The sequence below is a fragment of the Ornithorhynchus anatinus genome, chromosome 15 (assembly GCF_004115215.2).
Source record: "Ornithorhynchus anatinus isolate Pmale09 chromosome 15, mOrnAna1.pri.v4, whole genome shotgun sequence".
In the NCBI taxonomy this organism is placed as follows: domain Eukaryota; kingdom Metazoa; phylum Chordata; class Mammalia; order Monotremata; family Ornithorhynchidae; genus Ornithorhynchus; species Ornithorhynchus anatinus.
The window spans coordinates 20793453-20807466 of NC_041742.1; the positions used below are offsets into that span (position 1 = coordinate 20793453).

At 48.6% G+C, this 14014-nt stretch overlaps 1 protein-coding gene across 1 annotated transcript in view; it reads left to right on the forward strand.

The window, feature by feature from the left end:
- Positions 1-382: 382 nt before the first annotated feature.
- WWC3 (WWC family member 3) overlaps positions 383-14014 on the forward strand; it is a 124565-nt gene continuing 110933 nt past the window's right edge. Inside the window, exon 1 of the mRNA XM_029079815.2 lies at positions 383-528. The gene's annotated coding sequence lies outside the window, so the exon portion shown is untranslated. The remainder of the gene's footprint in view (positions 529-14014) is intronic.

Here is a 14014-nt window from a genome sequence, read left to right on the forward strand (position 1 = left end):
CGGTGCGGTTGCCGGTGCGGTTCCCCGTGCGGTGTCCCGGGCGGTGTCCCGGCCCGGGCGGCCGGTAGGGCTGGAGGCGGCGGCGGAGGGCGCGGGGGGCGGCGGGGGTCCCGGGGGGGCCATGCCGTGGCTGAGCGGCGGCCGGCGGCGGAGGCGGGAGCCCCCCGAGACCCCCGACACCCCGAAGCCCCCGCCCGCCCAGCCCTCCGCCCCGCCGGTCCTGCCCCAGCCGGTCCTGCCCCCCCAGCCGGTCCTGCCCCCCCAGCCGGTCCTGCCCCCCCAGCCGGTCCTGTCCCCCCAGCCGGTCCTGCCCCCCCAGCCCGTCCTGCCCCCCCAGCCCGTCCTGCCCCCCCAGCCCGTCCTGCCCCCCCAGCCCGTCCTGCCCCCCCAGCCGGTCCTGCCCCGGGCCCGGGAGAGCTCCGAGCTGCCCCTGCCCGCAGGCTGGGAGGAGGCGCGGGACTTCGACGGCCGCGTCTTCTACATCGACCACAACACCCGCCAGACCTCCTGGATCGACCCCCGGGACCGGTCAGTGCCCACCCCCCCGCCTACGGACCGGGGGCGGGGTGGGTGGATGGACGTGGGTCTGCGGGGAGGAAGGGGTGAGGGTCTGGTGTGGGTGTCCGGGGGGGTTTGGGCCTGGTCGGGGTGTGGACGTGGGTCTAAGGGGTGGAAGGGGTGAAGGTGTTATGTGTGTGTGTCAGGGGTGTGTGTGTGTGGACGTGGGTCTGCGGGGAGGAAGGGGTGAGGGTCTGGTGTGGGTGTCTGGGGGGGGTTTGGGCCTGGTCTGGGTGTGGACGTGGGTCTGCGGGGAGGAAGGGGTGAGGGTCTTATGTGTGTGTCCGGGTGGGTTTGGGCCTGGTCTGGGTGTGGACGTGGGTCTGCGGGGAGGAAGGGGTGAGGGTCTTGTGTGTGCGGGTCTGGGAGAGTGTGTGTGTCTTTGCGGTGTGTGGGGGCCTGGTCTGGGTGCGGACGTGGGTCTGCGGGGAGGAAGGGGTGAGGGTCTTACAATGTGTGTGTGTCTGGGTGTGTTTGGGCCTGGTCTGGGTGTGGACGTGGGTCTGCGGGGAAGAAGGGGTGAGGGTCTTACGTGTGTGTGTGTCTGGGTGTTTTGGGGCCTGGTCTGGGTGTGGACGTGGGTCTGCGGGGAGGAAGGGCTGAGGGTGTTATGTGTGTGTGTGTCTGGGTGTGTTTGGGCCTGGTCTGGGTGTGGACGTGGGTCTGCGGGGAGGAAGGGCTGAGGGTCTTATGTGTGTGGCCGGGTGGGTTTGGGCCTGGTCTGGGTGTGGACGTGGGTCTGCGGGAAGGGCTGAGGGTGTTGTGTGTGTGTGTGTGTGTGTTTTGGGGCCTGGTCTGGGTGTGGACGTGGGTCTGCGGGGAGGAAGGGCTGAGGGTCTTACGTGTGTGTGTCTGGGGGGTGTGTATGTGAGGGCCTGGTCTGGATGTGGACGTGGGTCTGCGGGGAGGAAGGGCTGAGGGTCTTACGTGTGTGTGTGTGTGTGTGTCTGGGTGAGTTTGGGCCTGGTCTGGGTGTGGACGTGGGTCTGCGGGGAGGAAGGGCTGAGGGTGTTGTGTGTGTGTGTGTGTGTGTGGGCCTGGTCTGGGTGTGGACGTGGGTCTGCGGGGAGGAAGGGCTGAGGGTTTTACGTGTGTGTGTGTGTCTGGGTGAGTTTGGGCCTGGGCTGGGTGTGGACGTGGGTCTGCGGGGAGGAAGGGCTGAGGGTATTATGTGTGTCTGTGTGTGGGTCTGGTCTGAGTGTGGACGTGGGTCTGCAGGGAGGAAGGGGTGAGGGTCTTATATGTGTGTGTGTGTCGGGTGTGTGTGCGTGTGTCTGGGTGTGGGCCTAGTCTGGGTGTGGACGTGGGTCTGCGGGGAGGAAGGGGTGAGGGTGTTATGTGTGTGGGTCTGCTCTGGGTGTGGACGTGGGTCTGCGGGGAGGTTGTGGGGTGTTCTGTGTGTGTGTCTGTGTGTGTGGGTCTGGTCTGGGTGTGGACGTGGGTCTGCGGGGAGGAAGGGGTGAGGGTGTTATGTGTGTGGGTCTGCTCTGGGTGTGGACGTGGGTCTACGGGGAGGCCTGGGGGGGGGTATTCTGTGTTTGTGTGTATGTGTGTCTGCCCTGGGCGTGTACGTGCGTCTGCGGGGAGGCCGAGGCGACGTGTCTGCTTGTGTCTCTGCGCGCACACAACCACTATAATAATAAAGGCATTTCTTAAGCGCTTCTTGGGTGTTTATGTGTGTGTCTGCTCTGGTTGTGTACGTGGGTCTGCGGGGAGGGTCTGTGTGTCTGCTCTGGGTGTGTACGTGGGTTTGCGGGGAGGCCAGGGTAGGGGTGTTCTGTGTGTGTGTGTCCCCCTTCTGGGTGTGTACGTGGGTCTGCGGGGAGGCCCAGCCGACGGAGGAGGTGGTTGTCTGTGTGTGTGCACGCACACAGCCACGATGATAATAATGGCATTTCTTAAGGGCTTCCTGGATGCCAGGCACTGTACTAAGCGCTGGGGCACATGCAAACAATAATTTGGTATTTGTGAAGCACATACTATGGGCCAACCATCTATGTGTCTGCTCTGGGTGTGTACGTGGGTCTACCAGGCGATGGAGGAGGAGGTTGTGTGTGTGTATCTGTGAGTTTGTGTGTGCACGTACAATCATAATAATAACATTTCTTAAGCGCTTATTGGGTGCCAGGCACTGTATTAAGCGCTGTGGCAGATATAAGCAAATAGTAATAAGAATTTGGTGTCTGTTAAGCGCTTAGTATGTGCCAAGCGCAGGGTAGATACAAGGTAATCAAGTTGTCCCACGTGGGGCACACAGTTTTAATCCCTGTTTTTCAGGTGAGGGAACTGAGGCACAGAGAAGTTAAGTGACTTGCCCCCAAGTCCCACAGCTAATAAGTGGCAGAGTCGGGGTTAGAACCCACGGCATTTGTTAAGCGCTTCCTGGGTGCCAGGCACTGTAGTAAGCGCTGGGGCAGGTACAAATAGTAATAATAATAGTAATGTGGTAGTTTTTAAGCTGGGTTCCAGGCACTGTACTATGCCCTGGGGCAGATACATGCAAATCGGGTTGGACACTGTTCCCTGACCCCATGGGGGCTCACAGCCTCAATCCCCATTTTCCAGATGAGGGAAATGAGGCCTAGAGAAGGGAGGGGACTTGCCCCAGGCCAAACAGCAGACAATAATAATAATAATAATGTTGGTATTAAGCGCTTACTATGTGCTGAGCACTGTTGTAAGCGCTGGGGTAGATATAGGGTTATCAGGTTGTCCCACGTGAGGCTCACAGTCTTAATCCCCATTTTACAGATGAGGGAACTGAGGTACAGAGAAGTAAAGCGACTTGCCCACAGTCACCCAGCTGACAAGTGGCAGAGCCAGGATTCGAACCCATGACCTCTGACTCCCAAACCCGTGCTCTTTCCTGGGCCACTCAGCCCCTCCCACCTGTGCCCCTGCCCCTTCCCTGTTCCCTAACAACAATTATGGGATTTTGTTAGGCGCTCACTACCTGTCAAGCACTGTCCTAAGCGCCATGGTAGATAGAAGGTGATCAGGTTGCCCCACGTGCAGTCTGCATCCCCATTTTACAGATGAGGTAACTGAGGCACAGAGAAATGAAACGACTTGTCCAGTTGCACACCGCAGACAAGTGGCAGAGCAGGGATTAGAACCCACGTCCTTCCGAGGCCCAAGCTCCTGCTCTTGCCACTAGGCCATGTTTTCTCCTCAGCCTGCCCAGTGACCCGTAAAAGCCCAATAATAATAATAATAACTGCGGTATTTGTCACGCGTTTACTATGTGCTAGGCACGATACTAACGGTGGGATGGATGCAAACAAATTGAGTTGGACACAGTCCAATTGAGTCTCACAGTCTCCATCCCCATTTTACAGATGAGGTAACTGGGGCCCAGAAAAGTGAAGTGACTTGCCCGAGGTCACCCAGCATTCATTCCTTCATTCAGTCGTATTTATTGAGCGCTTACTCTACGCAGAGCACTGTCCTAAGCACTTGGAAAGTACAGTTGGGCAACAGGTAGAGACAATCCCTATCCAACAACCAGCTCACAGTCTAAAAGGGGGAGAGAGGCAAAAAAACAAAACAAGTAGACAGGCATCAATACCGTCAAAATTGATAAATAGTATTATAGATATATATATACACATCACAGACACATCATGTATATATATATCTCATTATGGGACGCAGCGTGGCTCAGTGGAAAGAGTGCGGACTTGGGAGTCAGAGGTCATGGGTTCGAATCCTCGCTCTGCCACTTGTCAGCTGGGTGACTGTGGGCAAGTCACTTCACTTCTCTGTGCCTCAGTTACCTCATCTGTAAAATGGGGATGAAGACTGTGAGCCTCACGTGGGACAAGCTGATTACCCTGTATCTCCCCCAGGGCTTAGAACAGTGCTCTGCACATAGTAAGCGCTTAACAAATACCAACATTATCATTACGTCATTAATAAAATAAATAGAATACCAAGTGCTGGAGCTTGGATTAGAACTCATGAGCTTCTCACTCTCCGGCCTGTGCTCTATCTACTAGGCCACACTATTTCTTTGGTTCTGGGGGGAGTGTGCGTTGCTGCAGGAGAATGCAACCAAAAAGTCCACCATTTTGGAGTGGGGGTTGTTCTGTCGTATTTATTGAGGGCTTACTGTGTCCAGAGCACTGTACTGAGCACTTGGGAGCATAAAATTCCACAGTAAAGACACATTCCCTGCCTGGGAGTTGGGGGGGGGGGGGGCATGCAAATTTTCCAGACCTTTAGTTCCATTAAGTGCTTCTTCCTAGTTCCTTTAAGTACCTCATCGAGCAGGCAAACAGGTTTCGATATAAAACAGAGGAATGCGGTCATGTGACTCTCTGTGCCTCAGTTACCTCCTCTGTAAAATGGGCATTTAGACTGTGAGCCTCATGAGGGACATGGGGTGTGGCCAAACTCATTAGCCTGTAACTACTCCGGCTCTTAGTCGAGGGCCTTGCACATAGTAAGCCCTTGAACAGATACCGTAAAAAGATGCATTGATGAGACTGATCTGTGTGGTCGAAAACGGAGCAACAATATTAGATCATTTTCGATGGTAAGCACCCTGTGGCAGGCCATCAAGTGCATAGTCCGGCGCCCTGCACGTAGTTAAGTGTTCGCTAAAAATCACTGAGTGAATGATGTTTTGGAGGTGTAGGATGATCTTGGCCTCTACAAGTGGCCCTGACTTGGTACCACTTGCTCCAAAAAGAGAAAAAAGTTGGCCCGATGTGATGTGACTTGGTTTTCAAAAGCCCCTGGGTGGATGTAGCCTGCTTATTTCCCTCCTACCTGCACCGGAAAGGAAACAATGTATGGTATTTTGGTACTGGATTGTAAAATAAACTTAGGAGGTGGTGTGGGGGTGGGGAGAGACAGAGGCGGGGAGGTAGGAAAGATCATTGCTCTCTGCTCCAGATTCTGCAAAGCAGTATACTAAACATTACATTCATTAGGAAGTGGAATACAAGTTCAGGCCCCTCAACCATTGTCTTTAGACTCAGCACAAGCCTTGGAGAAGCCAGTAAGATTTGGGATGACTTTCTAGACCAAAAGTGCTTGCTCAATACCCACAAGGTATTTTGAAAACCAGGTGAGATCATATTGTAATTTTAAGAAAAGTCCAAGCCACAGCTGTTCAAAAGATATCCCAGCTTGGACGGGGAAGCCTTAGCAGAACTGTTTGGAATGCCGAGCATTCGTTTTCTGCGTTTACCGATTCTGTCAACTTCCAAAACGAGTGGAAAAGGAAATGAGAGTTTGTGTGTTTTCTCTTCGAAAAGGAACCTCCACCTTATTTTAGGAGGAAACTCTCAAAAACGCATGGCTAGTGTATACCTACATTTTAGCCTGAGATGTCCTGAGGGAGGGTGGTTTGGTTGTGGTAATTCGCCTACAGTGGATTCTTTTGGAACCATCCTGTAACCTTTGCTAAATAAAGAGCAGCATACCGTATTAAAATTAGGTTGCTAGTGCTTTTGATAGGTTCCAGTACAAAATGCAATTGGAATTGATACTGCCTCGTTCCTTTCTAATCACCTTGAAAATCAGCCCCAAACTGGGGCCTCAAGAGTGATTTGGTGTGTGTCAGCATTTTTACGGGCATTACTTAGTTTTATGGTAACTAATTTTCAAATAGTTTGAGCAAACAACACGCGTTCCTGAATTAAAACCACTGTTTTAAGTTTAGCGAGGGAAATTTATGTATATGGTTTCATAGGAGACAGTGTTTTTATAGTAAGTAAAAATTCAACAGAGACTGTTTGAACTTTAGCTCCCATAATACCTTGCCAGAAATATGTCTGGAATGTTAAACAGGCCACAAATGTTTAAGTGGAGTCTCTGTTAAAGATTGCAATAGTAATCTTTAAAATCCCCCCCCCTTTTTTTTTTGCACACCAGAACATTGCTAATTTCTACATTGCTAATTTCTACAGACTCTCCTGGCAACTTTTAAGTGGAGATTCATTTTGAAGATCTCAAAAGAATTAGGCCTTCAAGTTCAGCCATTTTTTCCCCCATATGGATCTGGTACACTCAAGTCATTTGAGACCCATATGGACAGGTAGCACTTAAAAGTTTGGTGTAAAATAATTTAGCCAGGCTTTTTTAGGGTCACAAAAATGGCACATAATCAGTGGCTGTGGAAAAGAATGCCCATTATTACCGACTTGCTTAATATACTGGAACTATGGAGAATATGAACGGGCTGGGATACATTAAAGTAACCTTATTTTAAAAGTGATGAACTTTTTGGGGGGGGTAGAGTCCTTAGAAAATTCAGATTAAAGTGATGGCGGTCCTGATTTCTGTTTTTGTGGGCTTTGGACTCAAGAGTGTAAACTAAACTTAAATCTCAGGAACACTTGGAAGATTTTTTGGCATGCGCTCTGCTCTGGTGCAGGTAGTGTTAATGAATGAAGGGGGTCATAGTGCCTGTTTTTTTGTTTTGGCAAGCAATAGAGCAGAGTCGTGAAATAACAGTGTTTGCTGATGTTTTCATTTCCCAGAGTTTGTAAAGAAAGTGTGAGTCTTTTGTTTAAACCTAAGAATTTGTGAATTTGTCATCTGAGACTCCATGAGTTCTGTAGAAATAAAGTGAGTTGTCTCTTTTTTAATCTAATTCCCTCTGTCTCTTCTAGAGCAACGTGAAGCTTTCATAGCTTTATGTTTTTAGTGAAGCCCCCAGACCTCTAAGTTAGTACGATTGAAAGATTTATTTAGTCCCTTTTTGTGGATGTGCATTTTTCCCATAAAATCTGAGAACCCTGTGGACTAAATTGGCAAATTCTGCCACACCCAGGCCGCTCAATATACAGCATATTATTATTAGTAAGCGTTTTTATAGTACCCTACATTTGTGAGGAACTTTTAATGTCATGGTTTTATTCAGCGGCTGTACGTCATGGAATCAGGATTTGTGTTTTCCTCTGATGATTAGGATATTTAACTATGAGTTTGGGGGATTGAAAGTGGTTCTAATTCTATATTTTAGAATGTTCCAGAGTCATGTTTTTTAGATTGAAAGATGGACAATACGATGATGCCCATGGCTACTTACTCCTCCCCCCAAATGTATGGAGCTTATTATTTGGAGAAAATTAATTACTACTTTTAGTTTATCCACGTGTTTCCTGAGAGATTTGCTTTGGCATCCTAAGGCCTAACCAACCCTGTCGAATCTTGAAGTTGTGTTTCCTGTGACTCAAGCCTGAGAAGTACAGGAAACCCAAACTGCATTCATCAGAGAAATTGTGGATGATGGTATCTCCTTGGAAAAAAAAAGAAAACCAAAAAAAACCTCCTTCAGGCCTGGGGAAGCAATGGGAGGATATTGGATCATATCTAGGCAGCTGCAAAGGTCAGCCACTTGCCCAGTATCACGGTAATCGTGCTTCTGTTATAAAAGAAGGGGTGTGATTTAAAACAATTTCCGTTAGTAATTTCCACAGAGCCATGATTTTATTCAGAAAAGTTTTTGCCATTTTCTTTTTTGAATGGTATTTGCTCAGTGCTTATTCTGGGTCAAACACTGTTTTAAGTGCTGGGGTAGGTACAGAGTCATTAGTTGGACACAGTTCCTGACCCATATGGGGCGCACCGTCTAAGTAGGATGGAGAACAGATATTCCCGTTTTACAGTTGAGGAAAGAGGCCCAGAGAAGTGAAGCGACTTGCCCAAGGGCACACTGCAGGCAGGCGGCATAGCTGGGATTAGAACTCAGGTCCTCGAGATGGCACGGGCCCTGATTGACAGAGAGCCTTTCAGGCTGCTCCCTTTTTTCCTTCCCTTTCCCCCCACACCTGCAGCCGGCTCTTGCTGAGCAGGGCGGCCTCTTGGAAGTGGCACTTGGGCACATCGTGGTGGGCAGGGTCTCCAGCGTCCTCAGACTCTGCCTCGGTCCACTCTCTCCCTGCTGCTGCCGTCGGTCCTTGCTTGTCCCCTGCACACTCCACCCCTCTACTGCTTCTGTCCCCTCTCCTGTCTCCCGCTCACGCCCTCCCTCCTGTCTGGGACCCACTCCCCTTTCACGTCTGGCGGTCAGTCAGTGTGCAGAGCACTGTCCTAAGTACTTGGGGGAGTACACGCTCACAATAAACACACCCTTTCCCTGGCAGCCACACCGCTGTCACCACCTTTCAGAGCCTTACTAAAACTAGGTCTCCAGGAAGCCTTCCCTGACTAGTCTGTCATCCCCGCCCCTGCCCACACTGGGTCAGGAAGACACTTGAGTCCCGACCTGCAAAGCACTTGGGTACCAACCCCATTCCCTCTCTCTGCATCAGTTATACACTTGCCTTTATTCCCCACTGTGTCCCCCGACTTGTAATTTATTTTGTCTATCTCTTCTGCTAGGTCTTAAGCTCCTTGAGAGTAGGGATCGTGCCTACTGACTCTGTTGTGCGCTCCTCGGCTTTTAGTACAGTGTTTTGCACAGGATAAGTGCAAATACTATTGATAGAGATGAAATAGGGGGCTGGAGAGACTGTTGGTCTGACCCAGGGTGGCACTGTTTATGGTTTTACCGCAGACCAGTCAGGAGGGAAGTTCAAGGCAGCCCGTATCGCTGATAATTAATCAGTCATATTTATTGAGCGCTTACTGTGTGCGGAGTTCTGTACTAAGCACTTGGGAGAGTGCAACACATCAATCTAACAGACGCATTTCCTGCCCACCGTGAGCTTACAGTCTAAAGACGAGCTTATACGAGTTTATCTGCCCCATCTCCATGAGTGCAGTTTAGCATTGGACAGGCTACATTGAAAAGGAATTCTGGAAACACTATTCTTTTGTTCAGAAGAGAACAATGCTGAAACTGCAGTAGCTATTTAGGAGTAGGCAGTATCTACTCAAATTTTAGTTTTTTGGGTTTTTTTTCTTAATTCACTGTTTTCCTGGTGTAGTTTCAAGTGAGACATAAATCTTCCTTTCGAGGCCCCCCTGTTTTCAGTGGGGGAATGGTTTCAAGCGTACCTTCAGAAGATCTGCCATCTTCCAAACACCCTCCCCTCTTTCTCATACGATTAGGCCCCAGCCTCTTATGGTTAAACCTCTCCATGAATCAGCCCATGAAAAGTTAGTTCATTTTCAACTCTGTACTCCTCCTCCTCAGTCTGACCAAATTGCGTTGTAAACATTCTGACCAAAATTGTGCTCTAAACACTGGGTTAATTGTCAGGTAAACAGATTAGATTTGGTCTCTGTCCCACCAGGGGCTCACAATCCAAAGGGAGAGTAAACAGACCCCGGGAAGGGTACGAGGAAATCCAACTCGACAACAAATTACAAAATCAAGAATCAAAGATAACAGCAAAACAAAGTAGATAAACCCAGTTTTGGGAAAGAGGGGTCAGAATTGCTGCAAGCTTCCCAGCCCTAAATTAAATCCCTCCTGTGTGTGTGTGGGGCAGCGGCAGCAGGTCAGAGAGAGGCAGCTAGGTCAGGTCCAGAGATCTCTGGGTTTTCAGGGCCTTTTTGCCACCAGGGTCTCAGCTAATGCTCCTGCGGGACAACTCTTTGGTGGGAGACCAGTGAGGCTGGATGGACATGTGCAGCAAGGGACAGCTTGGTCCTAAGCAAAGAAACTTTTTTTGTTAAGAACAACAAAAAATTCTATCCTGAATATTTGGCATCTTTTTACCCTTCGCCCCCCCACTTTTATTTTTCCTGTCTAACTAGGAGCAGTTTACTCTATACATCTGAGTGTTAGGTGGGAGTCAGTAAGTATTTTGTTGTTGTTCTTTGTTGTTGTTCTTTGTGGCCTAGGTTGAGCCCCCTAAGTTGGAAGACTGTTAGAAGGAGGAGGGAGAAGGTGGTGGAGAGGTGGGTGCTTTGGGATGATGGCCGGGACCCTGCCGTCTCCAGGTGGCATACGTGGTACTCTTAAATATAACTCCTGTGAAATGGCCCCTGGCCAAATAGAAAGATCCTAGGATTGAGAGTCAGACCTGGGTTCTAATCCTGGTTCTAACACCTGATTGATGTGTGACCTTGGGCACCTTTTCCAAGCCTCAGTTTGCTCATCTTCCACCCCTGAGACCGTCAGCCCTGTGCCAGACAGGGCCTGTACTCCATCTGATGATCTTGTACCTACCTCCGTGCTTATCACAGTATTTGGCACACAGCGGTCAACAAATACCACAATTCTACTTATTGTTAGGATTTTTTGCCTCTTCCCTCAGATCTGTTGACCATCACTTCTGGGACTGATGGTAAAAGCTGAGGGTCACGAGAGGTGCGGCTGGGCCTGATCATTGCCTTGGGAGCGGTTTGGCCTGAATACGGCCGGGAGCATGTACGCCACTCAGAGGTTAAACGCTAAACCCTGGCCTTGGGTTTCTTTGCTTCTCCCACTGTTTTCCTTCATGCTCACCATTCTTTCAAATTTCCTCCCCTTCCCCTGTGGGATGAAGCCTGCCTTGTTCCATCTTGGGCCGTTGGTGCTCCTGGTGCCCCACTGCCCGCCTTGCCTGGTGACTCTCTGACCATTTGCCAAGGCGCTTTTTCTGCGCCTCCCTTTTTCCCATAGTTCAGTAACTAATCCTTGGTTTAGGAGGAAGTTTTGGGGAATTCAGCTGTTTTTAGGCACTTGAGATGTGCCCACATGTTTGGAAACTGATCTGTGGTGAATCTGGAAGTATAAAGACTATTTTATGTGTGCTTGTTGGCCTTGGATGCAGTGAAATGATTCTGATATGGAGTATCTTCAATCCACACTCACATTGCTTTGCTTGTTGAAAATAATGCAGGTGTCCAGATTTGATTTTTAGTATTCTCTAGAATAGATTCTGCTAATTATTATTAGGCTGACTTAATATATATATATATATTTTTTAAATGAAAATAATTGTGTTTTCAGCTTTAGGGCAATAACCTCCGATTGGAATGACTGAAAGGGGCCACCAGCATCCAGGGTTCCGCTCGGGACAGTGCTTGGCCCAGAGTAAGGATTCACTATATCATGTCGATCTATCGATCGCTGGAGATAAGCTCGAGCCCCGCAGCCCCAGCCTGGGATGAGGGCACTCTGCCGTCTGTGCACCCAGTTCTCCTGTTAGACGGGGGCTCGTATTCTCGCAGAATCCAACATAAAGGCAAACTGGCACGGTCAAACTCACCCGGATCAGCCCCCACGGGTGCCCGCAGCCATATTTTCCAACACCGCATCACGTTCTGCTCCACCCAAACCCCCTAAATCTCTAACGGCTTTCTGGCCTAAGGCTCAGGTGAAAGCAGGCATCAGAACCGAATGAGCTCAGAGGTCTTGCAGATTAGACAAATAGAGCCGGAATAATAAAGATGATAATCATGGTATTTGTGCTTACTCTATGTCAAGCACCGTGCTAAGAGCTGGGGTAAATCCAGGGTAGTCACAGTGGATACCGTCCCTGTCCCACATCGGGCTAACAGTCTCAAGGAGAGGCAGAACGTTTTGCAGTTGAAGAAGTTGGGGCACCGACAGTAACAGTAATTATAATGTAATATAATTGTGGTACTTGTTAAGGGATTACAATGTGCCAAACACAGTATTAAGTGCTGGATTAGATTAAAATCATCAGATCAGACACAGTCCCTGTTACACATGGAGCTCACAGTCTTTACTGGGAAGAGAAGAGGCAATTAATCGAACAATCATATGTATTGAGCACTTCCTGTGTGCAGTGCACAGTATTAAGTGGTTGGGAATATGCAATACAACAGAATCTGTAGTCATGTCCCCTGCCCACAAGGAGTTGACAGTGTAGAAGGAAGTTATTTAAACTCCATTTTACAGGGGAGAAAATGAGGGCCAGAGAAGACTTGCCCAAGGTTACACAGCAGAAGTCTAAAGGGGAGGTAATGCAAGGTCTCGAATCCCTATTTTCCTGCTGAGGAAACTGAAGCACAGAGATGTTAATTGGCTTGGCCAACATCACACAGAGGCCAAATGGCCAAGCTGGGATCCAAACCCAGGTCTCCGGACTCTCCAATCCTGTGCTCTTTTACCGAGACCAAGCCGCTTCTCATCGGAATCTCATGAAGATGGCCACGAAGAAGATTTTGGATATGATTTGGAATGCCAGTTGAAAAAAACAAAATAGCTTTTGAGTTGATGCACTATTAAATTGAAAGTTAAAATGGAAATCTTAAGTAACTTGCCTGTTAATGTCAGGTTTGCAAAATTAATTCCTGGACACGTTTCTGGAATATCTCTTCTTGAAAACAAAGTCTCTTATTAAAACTCGAGTAGAGAGTTGCTTGTTGAGATGCACAAGTGCTGTATTGCATTATTTTATGGTAAAAATGAAATTTCAAGCTGCAAATGCCAACTACCTAGCGTGTGCGCGCTAGATCGGTCATGCAGTAGCCTGAGCATACAAGCCTTCTAGTAATAATAATGGTATTTGTTAAGCGCTTACAATGTGCCACGTGCTGTTCTAAGCGCTGGGGTAGATAGAAGATAATCAGGTTGGCCCACGTGGGGCTCACAGACTTAATCCCGTTTTACAGATGAGGTAACTGAGACCCAGAGAAGATAAGCGACTTGCCCAAAGTCACACAGCTGATAAGTGGCAGAGCCGGGATTAGAAGCCATAACCTCTGACTCCCAAGCCTGAGCTCTTTCCACTAAACCACACTGCTTCTAGCCACGCTGCTTCTCCCAGGCCATTGGAAATGTATAGCGCGACTGCCAGAGAAGCCAGCCTCACAGCCAGATGTGACGTTGTGCCGAATCATGGCCAATGTAAAGGAGAGATCACCCCCACCATAACCCACTATTATTTTCTACATCCCAAATGCGATAGTTTTTATTAATAGAACTAACATTATTGGCATGTTTATCCTTTTATGACGACACATAGGACTACACAAACCTTGGTGTTGGTTTCAGTAAAGTAAATAAAACTAGCATTAGAGCAGACTTGGAAATAACCCACTCACCTCCTGCCCCAGGTGATTTCTGTTGCTGGAATAATTTCTTCTGGAAGATTTTTCTAGATAAGTCAATTAATTCATGTTACCATCCCTGTATACTTCCCTGGAGGTGGAAAGGCTGGTACAAAATGTGTGTGGGCTGGTATATTTGTTGTACTAATTTAGAAGCTGAACTTCAAAAATACAGGTTAACCTTGCAAATAATCACAGTACAAAAATGCATCAACTGAACTCTTTTTGGGTCAGATGGCACGGTTTGGAAAATAAATAAAGTCTCTAGGGTTTAATGATAGCTCTGGTGCATGGTTATTTTGTAACTGTACTCATGGTTGAATCTATGCCTCAAAAGAAATTTACCTCAAACCCATCCCTTTTTATTGGACATTAGATAATTTTATACATTCCCTGTCTTAGTTTCTGGTGGCATTTAACAGTCTCTGTCCAGCCATAGTTTTTAGGATTGCCACTTTTCCTTAAAATAGAAAACAGCCTCCTCCCCCCAACAATAATAATGATGGTGATAATAATGACATGTATTAAACACTTATTCTGTACACAG